At 34.6% G+C, this 16,084-nt stretch overlaps 1 protein-coding gene and 1 long non-coding RNA gene across 2 annotated transcripts in view; both read right to left on the bottom strand.

Annotated features, from left to right (window-relative positions):
- Positions 1-16,084, bottom strand: part of LOC127864596 (uncharacterized) — a 766,023-nt gene that overhangs the window by 613,608 nt on the left and 136,331 nt on the right. The gene's annotated exons all lie outside the window — the stretch shown is intronic.
- LOC127862846 (uncharacterized) lies at positions 10,751-14,290 on the bottom strand. Its single transcript, XR_008040817.1, has 3 exons — positions 14,151-14,290; positions 12,589-12,741; positions 10,751-11,350 (listed from the first exon to the last, which is right to left on the bottom strand). It is a non-coding gene; the product is annotated as an uncharacterized LOC127862846 (long non-coding RNA).

Below are 16,084 nucleotides of genomic sequence, written 5' to 3'. Positions count from 1 at the left end.
GATGACTATCCGGGCCCCCTTCTTGCACAAATACTACAACGTGTTCAAGAAATTCAGTACGAAGACGTCTTTCGTCATCCTGGCATGCCTCCCATAAGTATCGTCTCCCATGTTGGTTACATCAACACTTCCAACAGCCGAGCCTTGGTGAGTCAGACTTCCATCCCAGCGTCGATGTCGCTTATCAACAATTGGATGCTGGGCGTCGACAAATTGTGCAGGACGAGTCGCTCGAACTGAAACGATCTCATCTAACAGAGAGCAGGCATGGAGTGACTCGTCCGTTAATGTTACTGACCTCAATATTTTGTTCTCGAATAATGTGAACCTAAGGCCTGGAAAGCAGTATGCGATTGACGCCATTCAATAACAGTTGTTGTCGGCAATTCTCGGGTTTGGGGTGGCGACTTCGGCGTCGGGACTCGCTCCATCTCTGTCTTTGGCCTGGTCGCAGCAACAGCAGCAACAAGAACAAAAAGTAGTATCTTAGCGGTGCTCTGGGGTATGGTGCTATATGTATGTGCTTAAAGTGTCATCCCAGATAAGCCTGTGCAGACTGCACATACATTAAGTCCTATTTTCCCAGACTAAGGATCATATAGTTCACTTAACATCAGTCCTATTTCTGCCTGATTGAGGAAAATCTCCTAGCATCAAATGGGAAGTATGTGTTTTTAAAATTGATCAACTTGGTTAATAAATAGCAAATATCAATTGATCTAATATCAGGTTTAATCATAGAAGGTCAAGGCAAAGTTTTGTCTACGTTTCGGCCAAAATTCAGCCCTTGAACCAAACGTTTATCCTTGCATACAAAATCAACTGTAATAGACTTGTAAAATGTTATTTAATGTTTGCAAAACAATTATTTAAATGACTTCAGCATATTATACAATTATTATCTACAATATGCATGTAAGTTTCTGAATTTTGTTTTAAGAGCCGGTTCCCACACGATCCCGTGCAGTCATAGATCGGTACCCAGCTGAACAACAGGCTGTCTGGTAAGCTGGGCCCGGACGGGTGCAGCCAGTCTAAAGCTGGGGCTCCCAACTTTCCTGCCAAGTGGGCTGATATTACCTCTTCTACAAGTTACCTTGGTCCTGTAATTAACCGTGTATAATGTGCAGTGTGTTACTCAAAATTTTATTTCAATAGTGTGAACGTGTTATACATTGGTAATACTCTATCCTTGCTGCTAACTTAAACAAAAGTCATTTTATCCCATCATCAGACGTGCATTGTCGAAATAAACCGCAGTGGAATAAATTTTCCTCTATTTCGGCAGCGCTGAAATATAGCTGTCACGCGCGGCGGAGAATGGTCATATTACTCGGAATCAACTATAAAGTAATCATTTTTTGTAAAATCGAATCAGATTCAACAAAACAAGCAATTTGATACCAAGATGTGATATAATTTTTACACATAATGCAACTCAAAAAGCAAAAAAACATTATTTACAAATATAAAGTGCGCGTACTCGTGACGTCATTATTAACACGTCATACGACACAATGCATGTTCTTTCACGCTAAAGCTGCAGTTGTTTAGTGTGTTTTTTTCATTATTTCTTAAAAATCGGGGACGTAGAGGTATGATAAACAGAAAACAGGTTAGTTACTGATGTAATGTATTAGTCTCGTAACAGGTTAGTTACTGTAATGTAATGTATTAGGCTCGGCACGATTAAAATAATGAAACAATGTTTGCTTAGAATAACTTTGGGATATAATAGAATAACTACTCCGTGTAGTTCGATTTTCCTATTCTATTTTTAGAGAAATAATTTACGTCTAAGAAAATTGATGGGATAAATCGAATACCAAGGCTCGTGGTTCAGATTTCCTAAGCCTCGCAAAATAAACTTTGCTTTATTCGGCACCGACCTAGTATTCTCTATATGTAATTGTAAATATTCATAATAGTTGCCATTTTGTATTGCCTTGAAAGGGTGAAGGGGCGGGGTCGTATAAAATTGTAGAATTCACTTCGTCCGTCCTTCCATTCTTCCTTATGTCCGTCCAGCCCTTTTGGAGTTACACGTAACTTAATGCAGATTGGTTAGAAAGGGATGAAAAATGATTGTATCAAGTGTACAGTATATAGTAGGCTATGTGTATGTGAAGTGTTTAGTGTATATCTCATTTGTATCGAGAGCCTTCACACATAATGTATTTCTTATATTATTTAATCAAACAACATTGATTGACCTCCAATATAACTAATGCCGTTTCAGAATGCATTAATTATTTGGTTTACAGGGACACATGCCTGGGATGCGCAAAGAGCTGGTTTTCTGTTCACAGAAGCTTTCCATCTGTGAAACGTTGTTGCCACAAAATTGGTTCTATTCAAATCTGTTTATGTTGGCTAAGCAATATGGAAGCTTAAGGTTGACAAAGACAATTTCTATAATGAAAAAAATGCTTGACATATTTGCACAATTATCTGTCAAGTTTGACACACAATCTACTTTTTCCAGACAACCCGAATATCAAGGGGTTAAGTTTGTTCTGGATGCAGTTACAGTCACAGCTTTCAAGCCAGCAGCTGTCGATGTATTGAGATTCTCTCCTCTCCATGTTATCTGACCTGCTGCCTGTGAACATCCTGCACATAGAACCTTTGTGAGTGTGTGAGACGTGTGTAGGCTTTTTGTAAATGCCATGCATGCCTTTGAAGATCATTTATACATACAATTTAAGCATGATAGACAATAAGTGCCTCCGTTTGCTTCTTAAAAGACTCGAAGTTCTGAGCATTTACGATGGAATTCCTCATCTTAAAATATTGGGAAGGCAGGAAAACACCTGTCACTGTAAAGACAAAAATGAGGGAATGACAAAGCACAATAAGACCAGCTAAGTCCTGTGATCAGCCAAGTCCTGTGGCCAGACACGTCTTGTGGCCAGCCAAGTCCTGTGATCAGACAAGTCATGTGGCCAGACACGTCTTGTGATCCGACAAGTCCTGTGGCCAGACACGTCTTGTGGCCAGCCAAGTCCAGTGACCAGACACGTCTTGTGGCCAGCCAAGTACTGTGATCAGACAAGTCATGTGATAAGCCAAGTCTTGTGATTTGTCCAGTCTTGTGATCAATCAAGCCCTGTTACAAGCCAAATCCTGTGATCAGGCAAGTCTTGTGACCAGCCAAGTATTTTGATCAGCCAAGCCCTGTGATCAGCCAGGTATTGTGGCCAGCCAAGTCTTTTGATCAGCCAAGACCTGTGGCCAGCGAAGTCTTGTGGTCAGCCAAGTCATGTGATCAGCCAAGTCTTATAATCATGCAAGTCTTGTGGCCAACCAAGTCATGTGATCATCCTTGTCATGCAATCAGCCAAGTCATATGACCAGCCAAGTCCTGCTCCCAGCCAAGTCCTGTGATCAACCAAGTCTTGTGATCAGCCAAGTCCTGTGACCAGCAGAGTCATGTAATCAGCAAAGTTGTATGATCAGCCAGGTCCTGTGACCAGTCAAGTCCTGTTACCAGCCAAGTCCTGTGATCAACCAAATCTTGTAATCAGTCATGTCCTGTGACCAGCCAAGTCATGTGATCAGCAAAGTTGTATGATCAGCCAGGTCCTGTGACCAGCCAAGTCCTGTTACCAGCCAAGTCCTGTGACCAGCCAAGTCAAGTGACCAGTCAAGTCCTGTGATCAGCCAAGTCTTAGGATCAGCTTAGTTCTGTTGCCAGCAAAGTCATACGACCAGCCAAGTGTTTTTACCAGCCATGTCCTATGACCAGCAACTTTGTCTCGTGTGTACAGTCTGATTGTATGGGAAGAAATATCTACATTTCATATTGTATTGGTATAATGATACTGACAGTAACTTGATGATTAAATATTTTGTTATATATTGGTCAATAGGCCAATATGATAAGGGGTAACTAAGTTATAGCACTTATGTAAAGTATTATTTCCAGAACAAAATAATGCAGTATTACAATTCTGTCTGTATTCAGAAACTGACTCTATATAGCTTTATCCTGATTATCGTAAACAGACAGACAAAATGAATGTACAATTATTTTTTAAACATTGTTTGTAAGGCTTCACAGATTGTTTAAATAATGCTGATTCCTTGTACAATATTTAACTTATTTATTGGCTTAACAAGACATGTTTATTTTCAGTTTGTACCTATAAAATAGCATTATGTGCTAGGTTACAGAATTGATCAGAACGGTTCATAATTGTGATTTTTCTATTTTGATATGTCTGTAATTCTGAATGCATACGTTTCTCATCAGTTAGATCTTTTGAGACAGTATTATATCAAGAATCTCATGTAGTGCTGTAATAGTATAAGGTCAAAATAATTGATTTATTCAAACTATGTTAACCTTCTGTTAATTGTCAATTTGTCTATTGACAACATATATTTTGTTTAATATTAAAAATATTTCAGCGCGTTGTAAAAAACTGTTTGAATTTATAATATTGGGATAATTGATGAACACATTGATGGAAAAACTATCTATATAAAGTGAAATTTAAAATTGTATCTTAATTTGACTGGAGTTTGTTGAATAATAAGAAAAGGACGCTTTCTTTATTGAACATATGATGGAAAAAGTTATTTTGTTTTAAAATGGGTATTTTCATGATTAATTAGTTATGGTTGTTGATTGCTCTTAATTGATTATATTATGATATTTGTGTTGCCATTGGCATCATAAAGCACAGCCAACGCGGCACAAACATAATCCGCGGCTATGCCACGGCCAGATTATTAGTACGCGGCGGCAGAATCATGTGTTCACGCGGCGTATCCCGTGGCACTAGGCATCGATCCGCGCAACGAAGCCGAGTCTGTATTAACCTCGCGTACTTTCGCGGAGTAAATCCGCCGCATACGTACGCGGCGGATCGAGTGAAAAGATATCTACCTACTTGTAAATACATGTATGTGTAGCGTAGAATTAATTACGCGCAACTGTTAATGTTTCGTTCGATTATCAAATTATCATTATTAAATTTGTAATCCGAGACACACTTCCGAATTTTAATGCTAACGCGACCTTTGGCAAATTCTAGCGTCAAATAAACAGTACTAAAATATCCTTTGTTTCATAAAAAGCGCGCGAAAATTATGCAGGCATGTAGAACGTTGTTTGGAAAGTTTGGGTGTATTTTGTGTTGTATAAATACATGAACATCACGTCAGGCGTAAATCGCGTGTTCAGTGGAAAAAAAGCCCCGATTAGACGTTATTTCATCATCTCTATAAATAGTAACACATGCCAAAATGTATTTGATACTTAAGGAAATATCGAGAATGTTTGTGTATCGTAAATATTTACCAGCATTTGCTTTAAAACTGGAATATACTGGATTATCGGGTAATTAGTAGCGATATTAACTGTATAATATAAACAAAATTAAACGTGTTTATATACGCATATTCAAACAATAGTTATAATAAGCTGATAATTAACAAAACAACAAATACGTCGTCACCGTCTTGATTATTGATGTGGCTTCAAACTGCTAATTTTCTCAGCTTTAATATAATAGCAAAATCAACATGCAATTAATATATAAATTCACCATATGCTGGAGCCTTAACCACTTGTATGTGCGAAAACATAACTACGTGACCTTGTTTATGTGTGAAATACATACACTACGGGCGGAAAACAAACTTAATTGGCCAGACACATTAACTATGCTTACATGTATATGCTAATACAATCCGCGCACAATAAATTTATTATGATTTTAATTATTATTATAATTGTTCTTTCAAAATTTGTTAACAACATGTAACTAATAATTTTAAAAAGATTTTTATTTCATGATGCGCATCGACTCGACATCATGTCGCGGATCGCGGCATGCCTCGGCGGACAGATGCGAAGTTTCGCGGCGAAATGCGACTTGCCGCCGCATACTGACGCGGCTTCAACGACTGACGCGGCATCGACTCGTTTCGCCTTGCCGCCGCGGATCGCGAAATACGTTTGTTCCGCTTTGGCTGTACTGTAGCATTCAAAGTGCTTTATTCTTGATATATTTGTATGAACATGTACACATATTTACGACCAGCTTTTCGTCTAATGTAACTGATTTATATGGTAACATATAAACGTATTTTTTCATTTGTATGTAGATCAACCGCAAAGCTTATGTTTTTTGTGTGTACATTATTCATAAAATGTTGCCATTTCAAACAGGTAAATTCACTGTTTTCATTTATTTGTACAAAATAATTGCATAATATACCAAATGTACATGTCAGGCAATAGAGAAAAAGAATTGCATTCAATGAATTCGCATATTAAACTGTATAGTTAGCAAGGACATGCAGACTTTTTCATTTATTTTTAGCAATAGAAACACCTTGTTTAATGCCATGATGTTCAGTTCAGAATCAAGCAACTACTATCTAGAAATTTGGAAAACAGTTAAGAACGATTCAAGGGAGAGCACTATGATATACTAAATACAAATTGTCTCTCTTGTTATAGTATAATTGCACATTTCAACGTAATAAGTAAATTCATACATTCTTTCAAATTAATCCACACTATAAACTTAATACTATAAACATTGAATTATAACTAAAGAAATATGACTTGCATAATTGTTTTTATTTTTGTGTCATACCAAAGTCATCAGTATGGTATTTATTAAAATACATTATATTTTAATGGCCAAAATTGGCCATAACAGTGCTAAAAGTTTGGTATTATGACTATTATAAGTGCATGTTCTCACACAATGTCACATTGTATATTTTAACACTGATGCAATACGTGTTAATATATTATATTTGACTTATTCACTTGCTGTTGTTGTGACAGGTGTTCAGTTTTGAATTAGAGCAGTTAATTGATTGTGACATTTTTCCAATTTTGAAAGATTGCTTTTAGTTGATTGTTTATAAGTTTTGTTAAAGCTTTTTTAATGTTGACCGCTCCATATTAGATGTCATTGAAGTGCATTCACTGCGGCCAGTTTCTGTTAAACTCCCAACTCAGCTGATGTCTTAAGACTGGATTCCATTCAAATGTGGTTATTTATATTCAACATGTTTTTCATTTGACATGTCGGTTCTGTTGGTGAACAATTGAACACAGCTTTTTATTGGACAAAGTTGGGTCATATTTCAAAATTTATGATACATGTATCAATTTTTGATTTCAAGCAGAAATATATTTTGTTTATTTGTTTGCATATTTAGCTAGAATAAAATTGTTATTATATAAACATCCTATGTATAAGTACTGTAATTTATTGGTGAAAGTAGATTTAAGGTTCAACATCATGTCTTAATTTGTTTGTTTATCCCAAATTAATATTTTGCAAAAGTAAAACTTGGTTGAATAAAGAAAACTTTATGGAAAGTACCACCAGGTATCAATCAATCAACCATTTACTGTGTACTACTTATGATCAGGGACTTAATCAATAATTGCCTAAGCACATTTATAATGTTTATGTTATTGAATTGAATAATTGCTGTAGTTTTGTTCACATTTATTGTTGTTTTTTTAAGACATAGCACCTGTTGTATAATATAGTATCAAACTTATCATATTTTGTGTGTCAACCATTGCAGTGTTTGTCTGTTTGGAGTTACAATCATGTTAATGTATGTGATTTGCGGATCCAATTTGTTGTTGTTTCACGCCGTATAATGTATATATTCATTTATAGAGCAGAAATATTGTTTTACGGTGAAAATGTGTTGTTATAGCAAATAAAAAATGTATGTTAATTGTTTCCTCACTGCTATATAACTTTCCCTTTGGGTGGTGGCATATTGTGTTTTGGTCTGTCTCTCCGTTTGTTCGTTATTCCCCCGTCATACTTTGGTCAGACTCGGATACCTGCCATAACCTTAATAACTAGTCTGACAGATCTTCACATGGTGGATGATTTTCATGCAGATATTAACATGTCTACGGTAATACGGATGTGACATGGTAATGATATTATTTATGTCGTTCCAAAGTTTAAAAAGGTAGTGGGAACGAGATAACTTACTCATGAGAACGAAAAAGCTTACTCGTGTGAATGAGAAAGTAATTCGAATAAACGAAATACTTAATCATGGGAACAAGTCACTATGTAATGGGAACGACATACATAAAAACGTACACATACATCTGTGGAAACGTACATTTCACGCGGTGATTGGATTGGTCTTTTATATAAAGAAAAAGCCCACTCCTATTGAAAGTAGGTAAAGTATGTGCGTGAAAACGTATTTAAGACGTAATTATATTTTGTATAAGACCTGTGATTCAAAATGTATTTGATTCACTTGATTCAATGTGGCACTTGAGGATTATTAAAGGCAAATGTTGACCACTATCTGAAACTGTATTGCCTGCAATATTCCCAGGCTTAATGAATGGGACAAAATATGTTTTCGTTCTGAAAGCTAACATCTAGTACACATTTATATGATTTTTCTTTTTTCTATCAAACATATTTGTATGTCATATCTTCAAAGGGAGGGGATCATATTGATTTAGTCTGTCATTCTGATCAAATGTAAAGTATAATTGATGAAATGAGACATATATATTCATCAGCGTAAAAACGTATATTAATGTATGTATTATGTTGTTTAAATGATATTTAAGCCCAATCGACGTCGTTAAATGGATCAACAATATGAATCACTGTATTAACTTTGGTCAAAAAGAGATGTACATTATGCATCAAAATAATTTCTTAATCTTCAAACAATTAAAAACAATGCTTTGTTATCCGCTTTTGGACCATGTGGACAAGAATGCCGACCACTTGATAGCAAAATATTGGAAAAACGTGTGGCAAGTAACTGTAAGTATATGGCTACAAAGTACAAAACCGGCATACATGTTTCGTAACAGGCTAGAACGAACATGAGAGACGCATTAGCATCTTTTTTTAAAAATAGTACAAAACCAGCATACATGTTTCGTAACATGCTAGAATGAAAATGAGAGACGCATTAGCATCTGTTTTAAAATACTTTGTTAGAAAGAGCTAGTAAGGCGTGATCGATGACGTCGTCATGAAGACTTTCTGGCCAAGACTGCAAACGTACACTTAAATATGTATTCACATGCGAAATATATTACTATTTGAGTTTCACTACTTCTTATCTAACAAACAACCAATATAGTATTGCATAATTACACTAAAGAATACTAAACAGTATGCATTTGTATATGACTATGCTATGCATTTTTTAACTTAATTTCCTCGTACATCTGAATGACTTACGTAAATTTATTAATATACAATGAACGTTTGTACGGAAATGTTTTACTTATTCGAAGTTCATCGTGAAATGCCATAAATGCAACATATTAACTAAAACCCGCAAATATACATAAAACGGCAATCTGAAGAAGAGAAATTATGACTGTTGTTTTTGTATATGCTAATTTATGCAAAACCAAGGAAGCTAATAATGTACCCTTCCTACAATAAAACAATCAAAATAAAATAGTATGCATTTAACTTTCTTAATACGCTTCACAGACATTAAACAAAGTGATTATGGTTTTGCAGGAAAATGTTTGGTTATATTAACCATCTATTCAAAGAACAATATCTTTATTTCGCACACAATGCGTATAAGTAAAATAATGATGTTATACGAACAACAGTTACGGATATAAAAAGGTGGTTATCTCAGTATTGTTGTTACAAATTGGGAAAAGTGTTAAATTGATTTCTTTTGTGAGGAACCTTTTATTTTGTTCATGTTAATTTGCTAAACCTATGTTGCATTACCACGGACTGCCGTGCGGTATAATCTTTACAACAAAGGCAATACATGTACTCGATGAGATAAACATTTCAACCAATACGTGACCAAATCTTACTGGCCGGAGTAACGCCATGAACAACATTATGGGAATTTCTTATTCGGAACTCGGTTTAAACTAATGTATTAATAATTGAAATGTATAACAAATACAAGTATCCTTAATCCAATGATGTTATGTCATGTAATTTAAACAATAGGAATTTAACAACTTTTGTCCGTGTAACACAAGTGAATATACTTAAAATTAAAAATGTGTTTGTACATATAGCTTTGATGAGTTCCTAATGATGTATATAACATGTTAATACATAGTACTTAAATTAATGAGGAACTATGATGGCAATGATGACAATTTTTGTAAGCATTGATTGTATATCATTTCGGTGTGAATTTCATGTGATCACTTAATGATAAAGTCACATTTCTTTTTATCCCATCATCAGACGTGCATTGTCGAAATAAACCCCTGTGGAATAAATTTTCCTCTATTTCGGCAGTGCTGAAGTAGAGCTGTCCGGCGCGGCGGACTGTTATGTGAGGAGAATGGTCATATTACTCGGAATCAACTATTAAGTAATCAGTTTTAGTAAAATTGAATCAGATTAAACAAAACAAACAATTTGATACCAAGATGTAATATATTTGAAACACAAAATGCAACACAAACAGCAAAATAACAACATTGTTAACAAATATTAAGTGCGCGTCCTCATGACGTCATTATTACGAGGGACTACTTTTTGTATCACGGTTCAGTAGTTAGCAATTGTTTACCTTGTGTGTGACTTTTCTTGTCAATGAATGGCTAAATATCAACACAATGCAATAATAAAATATATTATTTTCATTTAATTGGAAATAAATTGTTTGGAAATAAATATTTAAAATATATGAAATGTTTCTTTTTTATTTCATGTATTTTATTAAATAAGTCAGCAGCAAATCAAGTCGTCTGCTTAAGTCTTAAATGTCAATTGTGGTTGAAATAATGAAAAAAATAAATAATACACAATCAAGAATTAAAATAAAACTGCAGCAAAACATATTTCATCAAATGAAATAAATTTTGACAACAATGTTCAACCAAGAAACAGGTGATTTTGATGTAGTATGGGATGGTTTGTTTTCAAATGCTGTGGAATTAAGTTTGGAAGAATTTGAGCAAAAATATGGAATAAATGCACTTCAATTTGATGAGGATTTAACTGAGAATAATGCCCCTGAGTCAAATTGTGATGATCAAAATAACACAAATGTTACAATTCAAAATGAAGCTAAACATCTCAACCAGTCAATTCCAAATGAATTTAAAAACATAGAGCTTTCTGAAGTCCGACAGTACATCACAAAAGAAGAAAACAAAAACACAGCAAAAAAAACATTAAATGACACAAAAAAGTTCCAGAGGTTTCTACTGACAAAGGGTGAGACCAGAGAAATGCATCAGTTGGATGTCGATTTCCTTGACGAGCATATTGCAACGTTCATTCTATCCCTGCAACGCGAAGATGGCACAGAGTTTGAGCCGACAAGTATCCGGGCCATCATCAGTAGCCTGGACCGGAAGCTGAAAAGACACAAATACCCTTTTAGCATTATGAATGAGAAAGGGCCACAATTTTCTCTGACAAGAGAAACCTACAATGCTAAAAAGAAAAGCCTGAAAAAGCAGGTAAAAATAACTTTCTTTTTAAAGATGGAAATGCATAATTTTGTTAAATATTTATTAATTTGTATTAAATGTGTAAAAAAAATTTTTATACATATATTTAAAATTAATATAAATTAAAATAAAATATAAGAAGAACATGTGTCAAAAAATGCGAAACAAGCCAGATATTTAATTCTGAAGTCGAAAATGTCTGTACAGTCAAATTTGCCAGTACGTATGTCATGCATGTACGCTGTGAATCTACATTTAGTGTTACAAATCATTTTAATTTCCTGCAATGATATTTGTTCAAACCACACAAGAACACTAACTGCAATCATATTTAAAAGACAAATGCTTTGGTTTATTGTAGGAAATTATGTACAAAAAATCTTCCGTTTCAATCGGCTCAGGGGGGGGGGGGGCTTATTTGGCTTTGCTGCATTTTATGAAATTTGTCTTCAATGCATAATTGTTCTTGCCTATTTTGTGTTATTGTAAAATATTTTTAGCAATATATTACAATTTAAGACACATCAAAATCGTGCATAGCCACTTTAAATGAAAGCAAATACCGGTATAAATTCATAACTCAACACTGTACTGAATTATTTAACCCTTTGAATGCTGGGAAATTTGTTGTGTGCTAAAATGTCGTCTGGTGAATTTCTAAAATTAGCATTTTCTTCGATTTTTTTCAAAGAATATTATCAGAATAGCAAACAGTTTGGATCCTGATGAGACGCCTCGTTCTGTGGCGTCTCATCTGGATCCAAACTGTTTGCAAAGGCCTTCAAAATTTGGTTCCCGCACTGAAAGGGTTAATGAAAACTATGACAGTTTGTGATATATTGACAAAACGATAATATTTTTGTATACTGACTGCAGTATTTCTTTAAGCCAACACTGATTTTCACAGTTTACAGCAAGTTTGTTGCCTTTTTGAAAAGTACCTGGGACCAAACAAATCTGGAATTTGTGTGCGTAAATTCAGTTGATTGGGATTTTTCGCGTGAATCTAGAAATAAGGACGAATAAAGAAATAATTTTTAAAATTCTAACGCTATAAATAATAATGGGTTTTTCTTTTTCTAAACCTCCTTTGCTTTTATTTAGGGAAAGGGCAACCGGCCATGTGAGGCAGACGTACTTACCGACCATGAAATAGATATAATGTGGCAGAAGGGTGTCCTAGGTCCTAACAGTCCAAAAGCTCTTGTCCACACCATGTGGCTAAACAACTGCTTGCATTTTGGTTTGCGTGGCACAAAGGAACAATACAGCCTTAGGTATAATCAATTTGATACCTGAAATAACAGAATTTAAATTAAAAACAATTTTTTTTTTAAAAACTTCGCTGTTTTGCATAAAGTAAGTTTTGGTAAGTTTCACACACAAAAAATCTGAAAAAAACAGCAACAAATTAAATATTATATAAATATTACAGTTCACGTCAGACAGGGTGACAGTAAATTTGTCAACTTGATGAAATTTCAACCTCCGCTTCACCTCGATTGACAGTATTTTACCAAAAGTTGACAAATTTACTGTCACCCTGTCAAACATGTAATATTTATTTTATGATACTGAAACAGCTATTCAAACATAAACAATTTATATGAAGTAGAACTATGAACTATTTTAATATAAAAATTCATTAATTTGGTCGTCTGTTAATTACTGAAATTTTAGCAAAACTGCATACTGCGCAAATTGGACAGTATAATTTTGTACCATTCCGCACATGATTGTTAAGGTAGTGGGTGACAGGTTTTTTGGGAAATAATATTTTCACGAGTGCCGCACAAGTGGCCACAATAAAATGAAAATATATATTTTCTATGATCACGAGTAAATTAAAATTGTAAATCAACGTAAATAACACATTTTTCTTTTTATTTTATGCTTTTTTCACACTTAATATTCATTGTTAACGAACGAGCTTAACTAAAGAATTGTGCTGGGATAATGACATCGTTTCGTCAAAGAAATGACATCATTTCACAGTAAACAGTCAAAATTATCAATAAATTTCACTATAAATTTTTATTGTTTGAAACAGTGAAATTATTAGTTTTAATTCACTGATATTTCTCTATAAACCACCGGAAAGCATAAAATAATAAGTAATAAATTACTGTAATATTTACAATTTTCTTTTTTCCAAACAGATGGGGGGATATTAAACTGAAAATATCTTCTGATGGGACCGAGTACTTGGAGCTCAATGAACGTCAAACCAAGACTAGAACTGGAGAAAACTTGAGCGATGTTAGAAGAGTCACCCCGAAAATGTTTGCCACCAATGACAATGACCCCAGAAATTCAGTCGCTTTGTACATAATTTATGCACAGAAACGCCCAGCTAATTTTTTCGATGTGAACGACCCATTCTATCTCGCTCCAAATACAATAATGAAGCAGGAGTCCGAGTCTGATCACAAACTTGACAAAGAAAGCGTGCAATGGTTCCTTCGTCAAAAAATTGGGATGAATAAATTGAGCAAAATGCTCAGGATGATGGCAACTGAAGCCGGGCTACCAGTTGAAAAACGCCTGACCAATCATTCAACTCGCAAGCACCTGGTCCAAAAGCTTAGAGAACACAACATTCCAGCCACTGAAATTATGTCTGTCACTGGACACAAGAATGTACAGTCAATTTTAAATTACTCAAATGTAAGTCATGAGCAACAGAAAAAATGTTCCAACATACTTGCCTCCCATGGTCAAAATGCAGATCCAATTCAAGGAAGGAAACACTCTGTCACCAGCACGGCCACATTTTCGTCAACGCAGCCCCCTAGCCAGCCGGAACAACATCAGACCGAAGCGGAAATTCTACCCGAAACACTAGTCCAAATAATTAGACGTAAGCTACCCCGCTTACAAATATGAGGTCGATTTACATCGACCTCATATCGTTTAACGTTATTTTGCAATAGCATCGTTCCGACATGAATTCATGTCGGAAGCTTTAACGGCATCAAATTCATATAACAGCACAGAATAATCATGCAATAAATTATTAAACATAATATATAAACATTATTTTACTAATTGCAGTAGAAAAATGTTTATACAAACTTACAAGTAATGATAGTCCAGACCTTAAAACACTACCACTGTTCAAATTCCATATTGTTGCCATATAGCACTGTGTAAATTGAAAGTTGCATATTGTTACCTTATTGGTCGGTTATAAATACATTGTTTCTCTATATATAGTATTCGATTTAGACGAAAATAATAATTTACGTGGAATGTCATATTAGTTTTCCATTAAAACTTTGATCTTGCCGTGTGTGTTTATGGACGTTATTAATTATGTTATACTTATTTTTGTATTTCATTAAGAATTAGAACGTGTAGCCCTTTTTGTTAACTGTTTTTAGCAAACGATTCGCGGCTTAATAAGACACGGACAATAGTTAAAGCGACACTTTCATTTAAAGGTTTAATGTGAACAATATTAAATGAAACCTTTTTTGGTATTAATATATTTTATTGACATGTTAAATCGATACTTGAAAAGGTGTTTAGTCTTTTAAAAGATGTCGCTGATATTGTTAATTTCAATAACTGTTAATATGCTTAATGCTGTATAAGAAATTGAATAGTTTCACTGAGTTGTATTCCCGCCTAAAATCCGTTATCGTAAAACGCGCAACGGTTAAGAATAAGGTCTGAATAAGTTTAGGTATTCAGATCCGAATATCACCAGCTGTGCCAGCTGGGAAGCCCCGTTTTGGCTTTAACAACCGCAAGCGAAACAACATACTTTTTTAAGTCTTGCACTAAGACTCCATGATCACAAGTATAGGTCCCTGCTGTGGCGTATGACACCATAGTGTTATTTAGTATTGGTCGGCACAGTATCTGATCATAAAGAGATAATTGGTTTGTGCTGAACAGGGGCAATAAAACCACAGATCTATCAATAAACAAGATTATTGAGATATCTTTTATTGAACACCGCGATAAAAATGCTCAAACCACGGACTCTAGATTACACGGATAAGAAACATGGCAACATTCTCAGAATCATCACTGCTATATGTGTAATCACCTAACAATTCGTCTAAAAATAATTTATATATTTGAGTTGAAGACGATGTACTGTTGTATAAGTCTGAATAAACTATCTGTCTGTCTGTCTAAATCTAAGCCGTCATCGTCCCAGTGAAAAAAAAATCTGATTTTGAACAGTTGGACATGATGCCCTGATGTCAAAATACGAAATGACCCGCGTAACACCGACCGTGATTTTCAAGAATCTTTTATAAATTGATAATTTAAGGTAAATAACATTTCATATAATTATACATAATTCCCTCGTTGATAATTAACAGCAAACGATGAATGTTTTTGACACCCATTTTATTTCAAGTATGCATGCAAAGCCGAATAAAATCGAGAGGGTCCGCTATATACGCTGTTTCATCATAAACTTATCACCCTTTCTGTGTTATAAACAAGAGCTGAAAGCGTTAATTTATTAAGATTTATTTATAATAAGCTTTATTGATATGTTTCGTGAACAAAATACCACAATATATTCCATAAAAAATATAATAATCATGGCAAAGGAAATGCAATGGCCGGTTTCTAAACAAAAGCATAATCGCCAAGACCGTAGCATCAGTTCAG

Source organism: Dreissena polymorpha, chromosome 1 (genome assembly GCF_020536995.1).
Source record: "Dreissena polymorpha isolate Duluth1 chromosome 1, UMN_Dpol_1.0, whole genome shotgun sequence".
Taxonomy (NCBI): domain Eukaryota; kingdom Metazoa; phylum Mollusca; class Bivalvia; order Myida; family Dreissenidae; genus Dreissena; species Dreissena polymorpha.
The sequence above is the reverse complement of the archived record's forward strand: the minus strand, read 5'-3'. Positions and strand labels throughout refer to the sequence as shown.